This window comes from Xenopus laevis, chromosome 1L, assembly GCF_017654675.1.
Source record: "Xenopus laevis strain J_2021 chromosome 1L, Xenopus_laevis_v10.1, whole genome shotgun sequence".
Taxonomy (NCBI): Eukaryota; Metazoa; Chordata; class Amphibia; order Anura; family Pipidae; genus Xenopus; species Xenopus laevis.
In genome coordinates, this window is record NC_054371.1 from 165,370,144 (window position 1) to 165,386,308 (window position 16,165).

Genomic DNA, 16,165 nt, shown 5'->3' on the forward strand with positions numbered 1-16,165 from the left:
TTCTCTGTATTAAACAGTAGTTTGTACTTGATCCAAACTATGATATAATTAATCCTTATTAGAAGCAAAACCAGCCTAATGGGTTTACATGATTTTATAGTACACTGAAGGTTTGAAGATCCAAATTACAGAAAGATCAGGGCCGGATTTCCACCGTAGCCCCTTCCCCTCAGATTGCGTGCATGCGCATTCCGTTTATCTGCAGCCAGAGAACTGGGACAGGGTACATAGTCCCTAGTGCTCCGGCTAGATGCAAATTGAAGTGTGGCTGGGCAGCATGCAAAGTTATTTCACACGGCCCATCTGCCAAGATAATTTAATGAAATAAAACGTCAAAACTGCTTTTGCATTTATAGGCAGCCTAGTCTTCTGTCTTTTATGAGCAATGCAGCTGCCATATTTGTTGCAGTTCTTAAGATACGTTAATAGTTAAGAGGCTTTGGATGATATATGGTTACTGCATATGTTCCCTTGGAGGAGAGAGTAGGCAAAATCAGAACTTTGTTTGTTAGTAAATGTTGACATACCTTGGGGTTTGAACATGGGGACAGTTAATATCACAGTGAGCTATAAAGTTTCTGGGGGCATGGGGCAAACAGAAACATAAGGTGTATATACAGGTTCGTACAATTAAGTTCATCTTTGCAGGAAACATATGAAACTGTATTAGTAATGTTTTTGCAATTAAGTAATACTTTTTACCTATTCAAACTGTAGGTTTGAGACATGTAGGCCTGATTGTGGATCTATGAGTGTGTGCTGTAATCTTCAGGGAACACAGAAGCTGATCATACAAAGGGATATAGACTCAGGGAACAACAACAAAATAAACACCTGTGAATAAATGATAAGCAGCATCCAAGTCACAGGAGTGGAGTAAACTGAAATTGGAGTAAGAAATGTTAAAAGAATGTCAAATTAACATAAATGTACATTTTGGGAAAAGGGCATTCCAGAACGGAATTTCAGTGAACTCAGAGTACCTACTTTCTCCATTCAAATCTGGAGTGCAAGATATTAATAATAATTACATTTTGCTGGAGTTTATAATGGCAAATTCAGAAAGATGGTGTTAATCTGGTGTTAATCTGGTAAAAAAGTTTTATTCCAACTTTTTGACAGTACCTCAGTTTGGTGTAGGATGACATAAAACAAATTGGCTTTTGTTTGATGATTTTCTGCCATAAACAAACATTTTACTCCAATTTCATTTTACTCCAAATTCATCTTAATAATACTTTTGTGAATTCCACCCATGTCTATCGGTTTAAGGGACCTACATTTAAAGGATCAGTAATAACAAAACTGAAAGGATTTGAACACATGTAAGTAGAATGTAATATTGCCTTGCACTTATAAAAGTTTTTAGATTTAGGTGAATTAGATGCACATTTAGATTGTAAGTTCTACACTTGTCTTGTCTCTTTAACACTTAGCACTTAATCTTACATGTAACTGTACTTTGCATTTAAATGCATTTATTATTTTATTGACCCCTGATTGTTTTATGAATATATTGTTCTATTGAGCTGTGCTGTACACAAGTAGCACTATATAAATAAAACAATACATATATACATACAGCCACAGGGGCTGCCACGCAGGGGCATAGCAGAAAACAGATACGCACTGTAGAATGCAATGGTTGTAGTTTTTAAGTGGAGATAGTCAGGGATCAAAAGGAATTCATGGTGCTCTGCACTCATATTGTATGAAAACCTTTGTTAAACAAAATCAGACTGTTGCTACTAAGAAATCCTTTACTTGTAGTTTCAGGGCAATTGGCTTGAATCTATAAAAGGATATAAAATATTTTCATTATTGGACGTTACTGTACTTTTTACCAGTAACATCTGTCCATAGGGAGGGCAGCCAACCCTTACTGCAATGGGTAATGAGCTGTTATCTATTGAGTACAAACCTTTACCTAGGGGGAAATTTTGCTGGCATTAAGTCAAATGGGCCCAAATTTAATTTAAGTGGATTATTTGTGCCCTTTGACATCAGGTCAATCAAACTAAATTACTCATGACTCAAATGGTTTTGCCTCACATTAAACTGTATCAAATTATTACATATCGGTTTGGTAAATAATTTGTTGACAATTAGCATTATACATAATACAGGTACTGTTATTCTTCGTTTCCAATCAGAAACCGAGGGGTATTGCCTCCTCCTATTGACACACTGTAATCCTTAGCTCTGGATTCACTGGAATATTCTGCCCTCTGGAGGACAAACTGTAAGAAGGAATCACATGTGGAAATAAAGTTGGTCAACAAAATAAACGTGACATTATTATGAAGCAAATGAGTTGCAAGAAAAATACCGGAGAGCAATGTGATTTCCCATCATACTCAGAAGATGGAAGGTGGCAGGAGAGATTTCTGATATCTGCCTCATGTACCATCCATAGCCACATGCACAAGGCACTGCAGACCAGTGAACAAGGAAATAGGCCAGCTGGCAGGTAGTCTAATTTAATGATCTATTCATAGGCTGAACTCCCTGGTCTCCTAGTGATCAATTCTTGCTATTCGTCACTTTGTACATGAACCAGGATATGTTTGCTTTTCCCTGAAACCAGATTTTCTATCTCCTGCTCCAGCGCCTCTGACTTTCCTATTTCTTCTCCTGATACTGTTGCCTTAGCTTGGTGGCAGGGCATTGTTCATACATAGTGATTCCTGCATGATTCCTGTGTGTGTAGATGGGGCAGTTCATCAATTGCTAGCGCTTTATTATATGTCTCATTGACAGATACTGGATACCCAAAAACAGGCAGCTTCAGGCATGGAGTAGGGAATAATATGGTCGTTTGTGGCCCGGGCTTTCTGTTAATTTTAGTGTGTTATAGTATGGCTTATTCTAAGCAACTTTTACATTTTCTTCAGTTTTTGAATTATTAGCCCTTTTCTTCTCACACTTTAAAGCTTATAAATGGGGGTCACCGACTCATCTAAAGCAAATGCTCTGTAAGGCTACAAATGTATTGTTATTGCTACTTTTTATTACTCATCTTTCTATTCAGGCTTCTCCTATTCATATTCCAGTCTCTTCTTCAAATCAGTGCATGGTTGCTATGGCTAGAAACCAGATTGCTGAAATTGTAAACTCGACAGCTGCTGAATAAAAAGTTAAATAATTCAAAAGCCACAATAATAAAAAATGAAAACCAATGTCAAATTGTCTCAGAAAGCTACTCTCTGCATCATACTAAAATGTATTTTAAAGGTGAACAACTCCTTAAATTGGTGTTGCGAAGACACACCCCTATTATACAATATCCATGTTAGTTTAAGCAATTAAAACGAATGTCTTTGCCCATGTACTGTCTGCATGCCACCTCCCTTTTGCTGCACTCAAAAACGTAATATTCATGTATCTGCACCTTGGCCTATACCATCCTGTTCACCAAATCTTTGCACTTAGCACTTTACATACCATTAATAAATGAGATCCACTGTAATTTTTTTTTTAAAGTTTCAGCTACAATGTGGCTTTGTTTAAATTATATCTTTATTTCAATTGCATCTGGCTCATGTTGATTGACTCATGTCATGGGGTACTCTAAGGGGTAAATTTATCAAAGAGTGAAGTTCCGCCACTAGAGTGAAATTCCGCAGCTCTCAATTCATTTCTATGGGATTTTGAAAGGCGTATTTATCAATGGGTGAAATGAAAGTTCACCCTTTGATAAATATGCCTATAAAAATCCCATAGAAATTAATGGAGAGTGGCGGAATTTCACTCTAGTGGCGGAACTTCACTATTAACTTGACTCTTTGATAAATATACCCCTAAGAGTGATGAAGTTCCTTTTGGGAGCTTTAAGTTCAGTGTTTTAAGAAGCTCAACGATGCAGTGCCAAGTATCCCCATTTACTTGCATGGTAATCACCTGCAAGCTCTTGAGGCAACACTGCTCAGCAATAACAGGCAGCTATCAACTGACAGTAGCTTGCAATGGAAGTTGCTCTAGTGTAGTCTTTTTGCCGTTCATATTGTCAGTGGTGCTCTATTAATATTAATACCTACATATGCTGCTGATATGACCACTTCTAGATGGAGCATTATATCAATTACCATTATCAACACTTATTTCAAAGCAAATATGGCACATACAGAGCTACAAATGAACCAATATTGACTGCCATTCAACTTCTCATTCACAATTCATTTATGAAATTAGGTTCAACAGTATTGATATTGTGGACAATACTCCTTCATGAATTAAAATGCCTTTTTTGCATTCATTTTGGCACAGACTCCAGACAGCAATGTTTCAGATCCACATTGACTGCAAAAGTTCCTGTAATGTTGCTGTCTGGAATCTGTGCTAAATTTATGCAATAAAGGCATTTTAATTCAGCAAAAAAGTATTGGAGTGCCATCCAGAATATCAATCATATGATACATTGCACAAAGTGAGAAGAACATTATCAGAACTCACAGTGTATCCTATACTGAGACTGCACCAAGCTTTATTACATGTGGATTGAGATTTAATAATTGTGCTGGCATTTCAAATAGAATGAGGGCCAGCCAGTCCATCATATGCCCAAAATAAAGTACAGGTCTTCAGTATATTTCAGCAGCCCTTGGGTATTTGCCAGAATATCCTGTTAATCTGGGCCTGAACTCTAAAGTCAAAATAAAAGCATCTAATATTGATAGATCATACTACATTAGCAGTGTTATTAAAAAACCTCCCAATTGCTCCCTGTGTTGCTGCAGTACTTTTGTTTCTTGTTTTTTTTTTTGCAAAGAAGAAGCTTATAGTACATCCTAACCCATTAGCCATGGAGGATCATTACTGTCCATTTGCTGCCTGAAGTATTTTTATAGCACTGTTCTATTGACAGAGAAAACAGATCTTCCCTTACCAGGCTATCATTATTTCAGTGTTGCTCAATAACTGGCAAACCAACCTCTGACCACACAGGGAGAGCTCTGTCTGTTTTGTCTGCTCCAGATAATATTTTGAATATACATTTTATACCTTAACAGGGCAGTTTTAAGATATTTTAAGGGTGTCCCTGTGAATCCTATCAACCACTATTTTGATTGCTTAACTGGACTGGCTACCAGTTCCAGGTATATTTACAGTCCACTCATCTTACAGTGCCTGGACATGGCTCATATGGACACATTCTGCTGCCTTCCACGACCCCAGACAGTTTAACAAGATAATTGCCTGTAAGAATTCCAAGAATGACAGTTGATCCTCATTATTACTGTTAATAATCCTGTCTACAGTATGTAATACAAAAACAGATGTTGCTTTGATTGATTATTGACTTGGTTTTGGCATGATGATATGGTTAAGGAGTACATAAATTAACCCACAAAATGCTATTCATTTTATCTGCTACTTGCAGGTATAATGAGGATCAACTGTCATTTAAACAGTAAATTCTTACAGGCGATTATCTTGTTCTACTACTGTACATGGTCTAGGAAAGGAAGTGGTGTTGAAAGATGGACACCTCTTTAGCAGGCAAATTAAATGGGCGAGGGTGTAAGGTCCCTAATGATACCAGAATTCTAATATCTATACCTTTACCTCTTGGCATATTATTCAAAGGCTGACACCTTTCTGCTTGGTTGTGTTTCTTGCCAAAATGTTTCCTTGCTAAAAAAAACTGGTTTCATAGACTGATCCTGTGATCATGATTATTCACTCTGCAAAAATACAAAGTGAGTAGTGGTTAAGTAATATGGAGTTTCATAAAAGTGCAACTAATATGGTGTTTCGTAAAAGTGCAATTAATCTGGGCAAATTTACTATAAGCATACATGCACAATCCCTGGTCCAATGTTATATTAGTAATGTATTCTGTGCAAATGCAAACATTTCTATGCATTTTATATATCATAAAATAACCAGGTCACCATATCACATGTGGGTAAACCTTATATGGCAGACTCAGCCGTTTCGGGTCCTATTTTTCATGGCAACTCCCTTGTTGGTTACATTTATGTCCAGACTGGCATTTCAAGTATACAGAAGCCCAACAGCCCCCACAGGCCCAATAGTGACTGTCTATGGCACCTTACAACAGCCCCTTACCACAGATTGCTAGTCCGGACTGGCTGCATTTCATGGGGAAACAAATTCCTGACCAAAACACATTAAAGTATTATTCTCCCATGCTGTATTGGGGAAAGATCTCCTAGATAGAACAATAATATTAAGACAACTCAGCCTGATCTTTGTCAGTAGTGTATTGCAATTGCTAACTTGGCCTGGAATCAGCCTATTAGAGCAGGAGAAATATGGCAACAGCTCAAAGCATGATTATGGTAGGTGGAGGAATACCAAAATACAATGTCAGAATGGGACTGTGACTTTGATGGCCTTCCTCACAAACTCCAGGGCTCTCCTCCTGATGTCCAGCCCCCCACCCAAACATTCACTATGCAGTGAATGTTTGGGTGGGGGGCTGGACATCAGGAGGAGAGCCCTTTACCTCCTTCCTCCTCTTTAACCAGGCCCAGATGGAGGTCAAGGAATGGGCTTGGGTTGGTGGGGCCCATGAGGGCTAGGGCCTATCAGGCGTTCTCCCAGTGTTCCACCAGCAAAGTCCAACCTTGTCAAAATAAATCATATAATTAAATAGTGGTAAGAAAAATGATGGATTCAGAATGTGCTGGCCCCACCAATGTGGGCCTATGGGAAATTAGAGGGAATGTTTTTTGTTAATTTTAAATTAATATTGGTATATTAATAAGCATTTTTAGGGGAATGAATAATCACACAGAGCACATTAATCTAGGATGCGGATAAACATGTAGGCGAGTTGATGGAAAATATGAGAAGGAATATAGTGAAAAGCTAACATTTCAGTTAGGTGGATGTGAGAGAGGCTTGGCAGGGAGGACAGCAGAAACAGATTGTTGCATTAGATAAAATAAAGTCAGCCTTGACTAAGAATATCTCTGCTTATATCTGGTTTTCCATAGAAATCCAATCTGTGAATGAGAAGGGGATAAAAATGTTAAAGCAATGTTAAGTTGCTGGAAGGTTCGGTAATAACAAACGAGAAGATGGAAATTATGCTGAGATGTGGGAAGGAATTTATTTGTTATTGAATTTGTTTTCTTTAACAGGTTCCATTTTTTAATCCCATGTTTAATTGACTCAATCTGTTCTCCAAAATGAACTTAATAACATAATTCACTTTTCACCCTAGGGTTATCCTGCAGTTGAAAGGAAAGACTCACTCTCTTCCGGGGAAATATTAATATCCAGAAATATCTTGTGGTTTATCTGTTAGTTTCCATGAAGTTTTTAAACTTTCCTTTGTGGGAAAATCAATATACATTCCTATCTTTAAAGGCATATTGTAAAAATCTAGAAATGCATTTTCAGAAAGTTGTTATAACGACACTTTATTTATCTTGTCCCTGAGGAAGCGTGGTGGATAACCACGAGAAACGCGTTGGAACGAATTGTACTCATCTGTTTTCATGCTGTACCTATATTAGATATTTTGTAAGTACCCAATTTTTTGTGTTTTATTCATTTATTTAAATTTGCTACACTATGATATACAATAATATTTAAGTAATATTTTCCATGGAACAGAATGCCATCAATGCTTTTATGGATGTAGATCATAATGGGACAACATCACTAAAAGTAGACCTTGCATTAGTAAAGTTTGGGCACTGATTTAGTAGTTTTTATATATATATATATATATATATATATATATATATATATATATATATATATATATATAGTCAAACACAAGAGTCCTCTGCACTCAACCCATTATCAATATATTTAAGACAGCGACATTTTGTGCATACTGCTACTAAAAAATGCCTTACCCTTTAAACAAAACAGGGATTGTTTGTCCATATATTGCAATATATTTAAGCTGGCCAACTACGTCAAAGTCATCCCATATCTGGCCAGTCCTATGCTCAATTTTATCTGATTCATTAAGAATTCTATTGCTTCATTATACATTTTACAAAGGGACTAGGTTTTACCTGCAACTTACTTGCTGCTTTCAAAGTAAACCTCCATACTTGGCTGCCCTTTTATTAGACACCAGTGGGATCACCTGACTATAGCTGGGAGGGGTGGGAGCTACAACATGGAGCTGGTCACTGCTCCTGTATAACTATAACAAACAAGGGAAAGTTGTGCTCACCACTATTTTTTAAAACCATAAGGCGGGGGTGCAATGAGGCTGTGATCACAAAATACATATAGTCAAACACAAGAGTCCTCTGCACTCAACCCATTATCAATATATTTAAGACAGCGACATTTTGTGCATACTGCTACTAAAAAATGCCTTACCCTTTAAACAAAACAGGGATTGTTTGTCCATATATTGCAATATATTTAAGCTGGCCAACTACGTCAAAGTCATCCCATATCTGGCCAGTCCTATGCTCAATTTTATCTGATTCATTAAGAATTCTATTGCTTCATTATACATTTTACAAAGGGACTAGGTTTTACCTGCAACTTACTTGCTGCTTTCAAAGTAAACCTCCATACTTGGCTGCCCTTTTATTAGACACCAGTGGGATCACCTGACTATAGCTGGGAGGGGTGGGAGCTACAACATGGAGCTGGTCACTGCTCCTGTATAACTATAACAAACAAGGGAAAGTTGTGCTCACCACTATTTTTTAAAACCATAAGGCGGGGGTGCAATGAGGCTGTGATCACAAAATACATATAGTCAAACACAAGAGTCCTCTGCACTCAACCCATTATCAATATATTTAAGACAGCGACATTTTGTGCATACTGCTACTAAAAAATGCCTTACCCTTTAAACAAAACAGGGATTGTTTGTCCATATATTGCAATATATTTAAGCTGGCCAACTACGTCAAAGTCATCCCATATCTGGCCAGTCCTATGCTCAATTTTATCTGATTCATTAAGAATTCTATTGCTTCATTATACATTTACAAAGGGACTAGGTTTTACCTGCAACTTACTTGCTGCTTTCAAAGTAAACCTCCATACTTGGCTGCCCTTTTATTAGACACCAGTGGGATCACCTGACTATAGCTGGGAGGGGTGGGAGCTACAACATGGAGCTGGTCACTGCTCCTGTATAACTATAACAAACAAGGGAAAGTTGTGCTCACCACTATTTTTTAAAACCATAAGGCGGGGGTGCAATGAGGCTGTGATCACAAAATACATATAGTCAAACACAAGAGTCCTCTGCACTCAACCCATTATCAATATATTTAAGACAGCGACATTTTGTGCATACTGCTACTAAAAAATGCCTTACCCTTTAAACAAAACAGGGATTGTTTGTCCATATATTGCAATATATTTAAGCTGGCCAACTACGTCAAAGTCATCCCATATCTGGCCAGTCCTATGCTCAATTTTATCTGATTCATTAAGAATTCTATTGCTTCATTATACATTTTACAAAGGGACTAGGTTTTACCTGCAACTTACTTGCTGCTTTCAAAGTAAACCTCCATACTTGGCTGCCCTTTTATTAGACACCAGTGGGATCACCTGACTATAGCTGGGAGGGGTGGGAGCTACAACATGGAGCTGGTCACTGCTCCTGTATAACTATAACAAACAAGGGAAAGTTGTGCTCACCACTATTTTTTAAAACCATAAGGCGGGGGTGCAATGAGGCTGTGATCACAAAATACATATAGTCAAACACAAGAGTCCTCTGCACTCAACCCATTATCAATATATTTAAGACAGCGACATTTTGTGCATACTGCTACTAAAAAATGCCTTACCCTTTAAACAAAACAGGGATTGTTTGTCCATATATTGCAATATATTTAAGCTGGCCAACTAGCAGTATGCACAAAATGTCGCTGTCTTAAATATATTGATAATGGGTTGAGTGCAGAGGACTCTTGTGTTTGACTATATGTATTTTGTGATCACAGCCTCATTGCACCCCCGCCTTATGGTTTTAAAAAATAGTGGTGAGCACAACTTTCCCTTGTTTGTTATAGTTATACAGGAGCAGTGACCAGCTCCATGTTGTAGCTCCCACCCCTCCCAGCTATAGTCAGGTGATCCCACTGGTGTCTAATAAAAGGGCAGCCAAGTATGGAGGTTTACTTTGAAAGCAGCAAGTAAGTTGCAGGTAAAACCTAGTCCCTTTGTAAAATGTATAATGAAGCAATAGAATTCTTAATGAATCAGATAAAATTGAGCATAGGACTGGCCAGATATGGGATGACTTTGACGTAGTTGGCCAGCTTAAATATATTGCAATATATGGACAAACAATCCCTGTTTTGTTTAAAGGGTAAGGCATTTTTTAGTAGCAGTATGCACAAAATGTCGCTGTCTTAAATATATTGATAATGGGTTGAGTGCAGAGGACTCTTGTGTTTGACTATATGTATTTTGTGATCACAGCCTCATTGCACCCCCGCCTTATGGTTTTAAAAAATAGTGGTGAGCACAACTTTCCCTTGTTTGTTATATATATATATATATATATATATATATATATATATATATATATATATATATATATATATATATAAAATAAAATATCAACTTCTGCACACTGCTAAGTTACCATCCACACCCCTGGCTATTTCTCACCACTTAAATCCAATACAAATATAAAAGGGACAGGCTCACAGATTTTCATTGTGGGTTACCTCTCTACTTCAGACATTTACAGCTGAAAAGTGCACAAACTTTCCATGTTACACCCATCTTCACATGAACGCATATGTATTCTAGTTATGCTTGTGGTGTACTGCAGGGTTGTCCAACTTGAGGTCCACAGGCTGAGATTTTTATGGCCCCTTGGATGGTTTAAGATCCACTGACTTCTTTGAACACATAGCCCAGTCTTCTTTTTGATCAAGGGAATCTTGTTTAGCTCAATAAATAGTGGACTTTTCTGGCATTTTCCAGAATCTATTGATTTCCAGTAGAGGCAGTAGGTTCCTACCCTAGAACACTGGCAGGATTGTCCTAGTTACACTGACAACTCCTCCACCACCTCCTTCTCTGTTCCCTGAAGCAAAGTCACCCTTGTGTCACTTACTTCCCCTCTGATCTATTTGCCCATCTCCAATTGTGCTGGGAATGGCTCCTCCCCCAGCTGCATCCTAGGCGTGTGCCTACCCTGTCTTACCCCAGTTCCGACCCTGAGTACTGGTGCATGATGATGAGCATAAATGTAATAATTTGTTGGATAGTTTTTAACTACTGAAGGTTTTCATTAAATCTGGTAAATGTGAATATATATGCTAAATACATAATAATGATCAACTTAGGTACAATATGTTAGACTCATATATGTGAAAGAACATACAGAGGCTTGAAAAACAGAAAAGCAGAAAGTAAGCCTGAAACAAAAAGAAAAAGCTAGAGCTTAGTGAAATGAGGAACCAGAATTATAAAATTGGACATAGATAGGAAATTCCCATTGGCCAATGAAATGTGCCTCGTAATGTACCAGAAGTTTTGTAGGAATCAGTGGCGTAACTAGAAATCGGCAGGACTGGGTGAAGGACATACACCAGGGCCTCCTGCCCCCCTCTACCTGCCAAGAAATTCTCCCCTTCCTCCCGTGATACCACTTATCGTGTCTCTGGCAGGACCAAAGGAGGTGCGGGCACAGGTGTGATCACACCAACCCCCCCCCCCCGTTAGTTATGCCCCTTGTAGGAATAGGCTCTTACTTTTTGACTTTACACTCCCTTTAAGAATTTAGACTTTTAGGGGCAGATTTATCAAGGGTCAAAGTGAATTTTCGAAGTAAAAAAATAGAAATTTAAAGTAATTGTTTGGATACTTCGACCATCGAATAGGATACTACGACTTCGCATTAGATTTGATGTAAAATCTTTCGAATATTCTACAATTCGATAATCGAAGCACTGTCTTTAAAAAAACTTTGACTTCAATACTTCGCCAAATTAAACCTGCCAAAGTGCTATGTTAGCCTATGGGGACCTTCTAGAGAATTTTTCCAAGTTTTTGGAAGTCGAAGTAAAATCATTAGATCGATCGCTCAAATCCTTCAAATCGTTTGAACGATTTTACTTCGACCACAGGACACCCAAATTTGCTGAAAAAAACTTCGACTTCGATATTTGAAGTTGAAGTATTTCAATTCCATGGTCGAATTTCGAAGTATTTTTAACTTCGAAATTCAACCCTTGAAAATCTGCCCCTAAAAGAATTTTTTTATACATTTTATATAAAGTATTTTGTGCATGTTATTCTCTGTGATTAGCACCAGAGGGTACTGTAGTAACAGAATGTCCGAAATCCTCAACTTGGCACCGATTTTTCATTACATGTTGGCTCGTGGGTCATTTTCAGTCAGTCAGGCAAGACTGACTAACCCAAACAAATAATATCTGGCCAGTTTATCTTGTAATTTAAACCATTACAGGATTTGGAGCCATTAGCAGGATTAATTAAATCTGAACGAGATAAAAATGGTTAGATCACACAGGGAGATTTCGAGCATCAAGTTAACTGTCTGTCTAGAAAGTGCACTCATGTTTTTAGGCTACAGCCATTCAAGTAAATGGGGAGGATTTTGATCTAATTCCTAACTGGAGCTATCTACTTCAGAATTGACCACTCTGTGGGCTAATTGTGTGTGGCCTTTGCCTTCAAATATGTCATTTTATGAAAACAATATATATTTAGTAACTGCATGGAAATAAAAGAGAAAAATGGAAAATGTGGTGATGAGTCCCTTTAGTATGCAGTGAAAAACGCTGTCTGGTGCTGTTTGGCCAGCCAGTATAATAACTAGATTTTAAAACTCATGATAAATGCAAAAGTGATGGAGGGAAATGCAGCTTGTTTAATGTCATGTTTAAACTAACAATGATATTCTGGTGCCAGCATACTGACCAACCAAATAAACACAGGGCAAATCACATGTGCACTGAAAACTCTGGGAGGAACCTTGAAAGTAAAAACATTAGGAACCTTAATATAACTTTTCTCACGTCTTACCTACACAGAATAACATCAGGCCAGCACCTCTTTCTTTCTTTCTTCTCCACTATCAATTTCTTTCTTCTCCACTAGATCACCATCAAAATCTGACCAGCAGGTGGCAAAATTAATTTGTATTAAAAGGGCTGCTCACCTTTAAATTCAATTTTACTATGATATAGAGAGCGATGTTCTGAGACAATTTCCAATGGGTTTTCATGTTTTATTATTTGTGGATTATGAGTTGCTTGGGTTTGAGTTACCCTAGCAACCAAGCACTGATTTGAATCAGAAACTGGAAAATGAAAAGAAAAAGGTCTGAATAGAGATGATTTATAGAATGAAGCAATAAAAATGCATTTATACCTTTTTTCTCAGATGGGGTCAGTGAACCCCATTTGAAAGATGGAAAGAGTCAGAAGGAGGCAAATACTTAAAAACTATTAAAAAAAGGAGAAAAGTGGAAAAGTTGCTTAGAATTGGCTATTCTATAACATACTAAAAGTTAACTTAAAGGGGACCCATCACCCAAATAAATTATTCAAAATCCAATTTTATCACATTAGACAAGCAAAATGAACTTTAATTACACTATATAAATTATTTGAATCTTGTTTCCTTCAGTCTGTGAATTTGTGAATTATAGCAAGCAGGCAGCAGCCATTTTGTGTTATTTACTGTTATTAAGACAAGCCTTGCATCATCTCAAAATCCTGTTTGTGCACCAGAATAGGGGACCTGATGTCCATTCCCATGCCCTGGCTACACAATTAAACAGTGAAGAGAATGGGGGAATGTGGGGAGAGCAGTGACATCTAGGAAGTGCTGAATGGAAAATAAAAGTAATTGTAATTTTTCTTCATTTTTTATTATTTGTGGTGTTTGAGTTACCGTATTTAGCTTTTTATTCAGCAGCTCTCCAGTCTGGAATTTTAGCAATCTGGTTGCTAGGGCCCAAATTACCCTAGAAAACAAGTTTGCATTTTCATACAAACATGTATAATAATTCATGATTTATTTATTTTATTTTTTTTACAAATAGGGCAATGGTGGGTATCCAAGGGCATATTTATTCAAAGCAAAATGAAGGTTCTCTGTGTCACTGGTGTAATTACAGGGGCAGTTCATTTTATCAGTATCCTAATTACTTTCTATTTTTTAAAGTTTTTAAAAATGAATCATTTTAGCTTCTCCCCTCTCATTTTTCCCAGTGGCTCTAAATGAAGCAGATAACTGACTGAATTGATACAACTGAATCTATTAATTGATGAATTGCCAAGATGTTAAATTTGATACATTTGTTGCTGGCATTGCTCTGATTCTGCTAAAATTAATGTATCAAATGTTAACAGTTTATATGAAAGGAAATAAAATATTTAAGAAGAAAATGGTAAATAGAAAGTAATTTGCAATATAGTATTTGATTATAATTTTGTAGAGTTGAATTGTCCTTTTATTAGCACATTACTTTATAACTCCTGTCCCCTTAGTTTTTTGCAGTCATGCACAGCACATGTTATACTTAACCAAGGCAATGCAATCCATAAATGAATATTCTCTACTAATCCAGCCATTTCATTTAGAGATAATATACTTGCTAGGCAGGTGAATGGGTAACGTGCAGTTATTATGTAATAGACTGGAGAAGTGGACTCAGGGGCTGTGGCTACACTTAGCTAGTAAATATTTAACAATGATTTCCTTAGGGGCACATATCATTTTATAAAAATTATTTTTAATTTACCAGTACACATTAATTAGACCTATTTTTAGATTTATTTGCAACATAAAACCAGCTTTCCTGCTAGGTTGGGGCCTCGATAATTCTCTACAATATTTCCCAAGTATTGCATCTTTTTGTAATATGGACCAATGGTGATTAATCAGTTTCTGTATAGTCTCACTGTTAGGTCCAAATTTAGATACAAATGGTATTTGTTCAGCTCTTTGTTTTTATATTGTTTTATTCAACACGGTGTCCCTTTCAATCTGCAATACCTCATCCCTTATTTTTTACCAAATACGTCTCTTTTTTTATCCCCTTGTTACAAATTTTTCAAGAAGGCCATTTGCACTATTCAGATATTTCTGATCTGTGGAAGTGATACGTCTTATACTTAAAAATTGCCCTTCAGGGATAGCTTTTATCATACTTGGTGTGTGATAGCTATTGTTATGCAGCATGTTGTTACGCTCAGTAGGTTTGTTGTTTCTAGTGTGTCCTCTTTCTTTATTACATTTACATCCAAAAAGAGTGAAGGATTCAAAGTAAAAAAACTTCAAAGTGTTTTATGGGCTACTTCGACCATCGAATGGGCTACTACGACCTTCGACTACGAATCGAACTATTCGAACTAAAAATCGTTCGACCATTCGATAGTCGAAGTACTGTCTCTTTAAGAAAAAACTTCGACCCCCTAGTTCGCCATCTAAAAGCTACCGAACTCAATGTTAGCCTATGGGGAAGGTCCTAAGTTTTTTTTGATCGTTGGATATTCCTTCGATCGTTGGATTAAAATCCTTCGATTCGAAGGATTTTATCGTTCGATCGAAGGAATAATCCTTCGATCGGTCGATCGCACTATTTGCGCTAAAATCCTTCGACTTCGATATTCGAAGTTGAAGTATTTTAATTCCCAGTCGAATATCGAGGGTTAATTAACCCTCGATATTCGACCCTTTGTGAATCGGCCCCTTAATGTACTGTAGAAATTCATTTAACAGTGTTTCACTGGAAGGTCATATAAAACCGATGATGCATGCATGGCGAGATTTAAACCAAAAAATTATTTTGTACCTGATGTGAGTAATGATGCTTTGACACTGTTTGAGGGTGTAGTCCTATATGAGGTGGGGAAAATTTGGAACCCTAAATCAGAAAAGAAACGTTATAACTATAGCAGAACGTAAGGTTTTACGTAATTTGGAGAGTAATGCTGACATCATAGTAAAAAAAAGCAGATAAAGGGGGAGGCATTGTGATCCTAAACAGATGTGATTACATAAATGAAGCATTAAGACAATTAAATAACACAGACCATTATGAAATTTTACATTTTGATCCCACATGGTTGATTGATAAACAAGTCGATGATGTAATAAAAAGTACATTTGATTCTGGTATTATTACAAAAAACAACAAAGAATTTCTTATAACTACACCCCCCCCCCGTGTACCTGTGTTATACTTACTGCCAAAAAT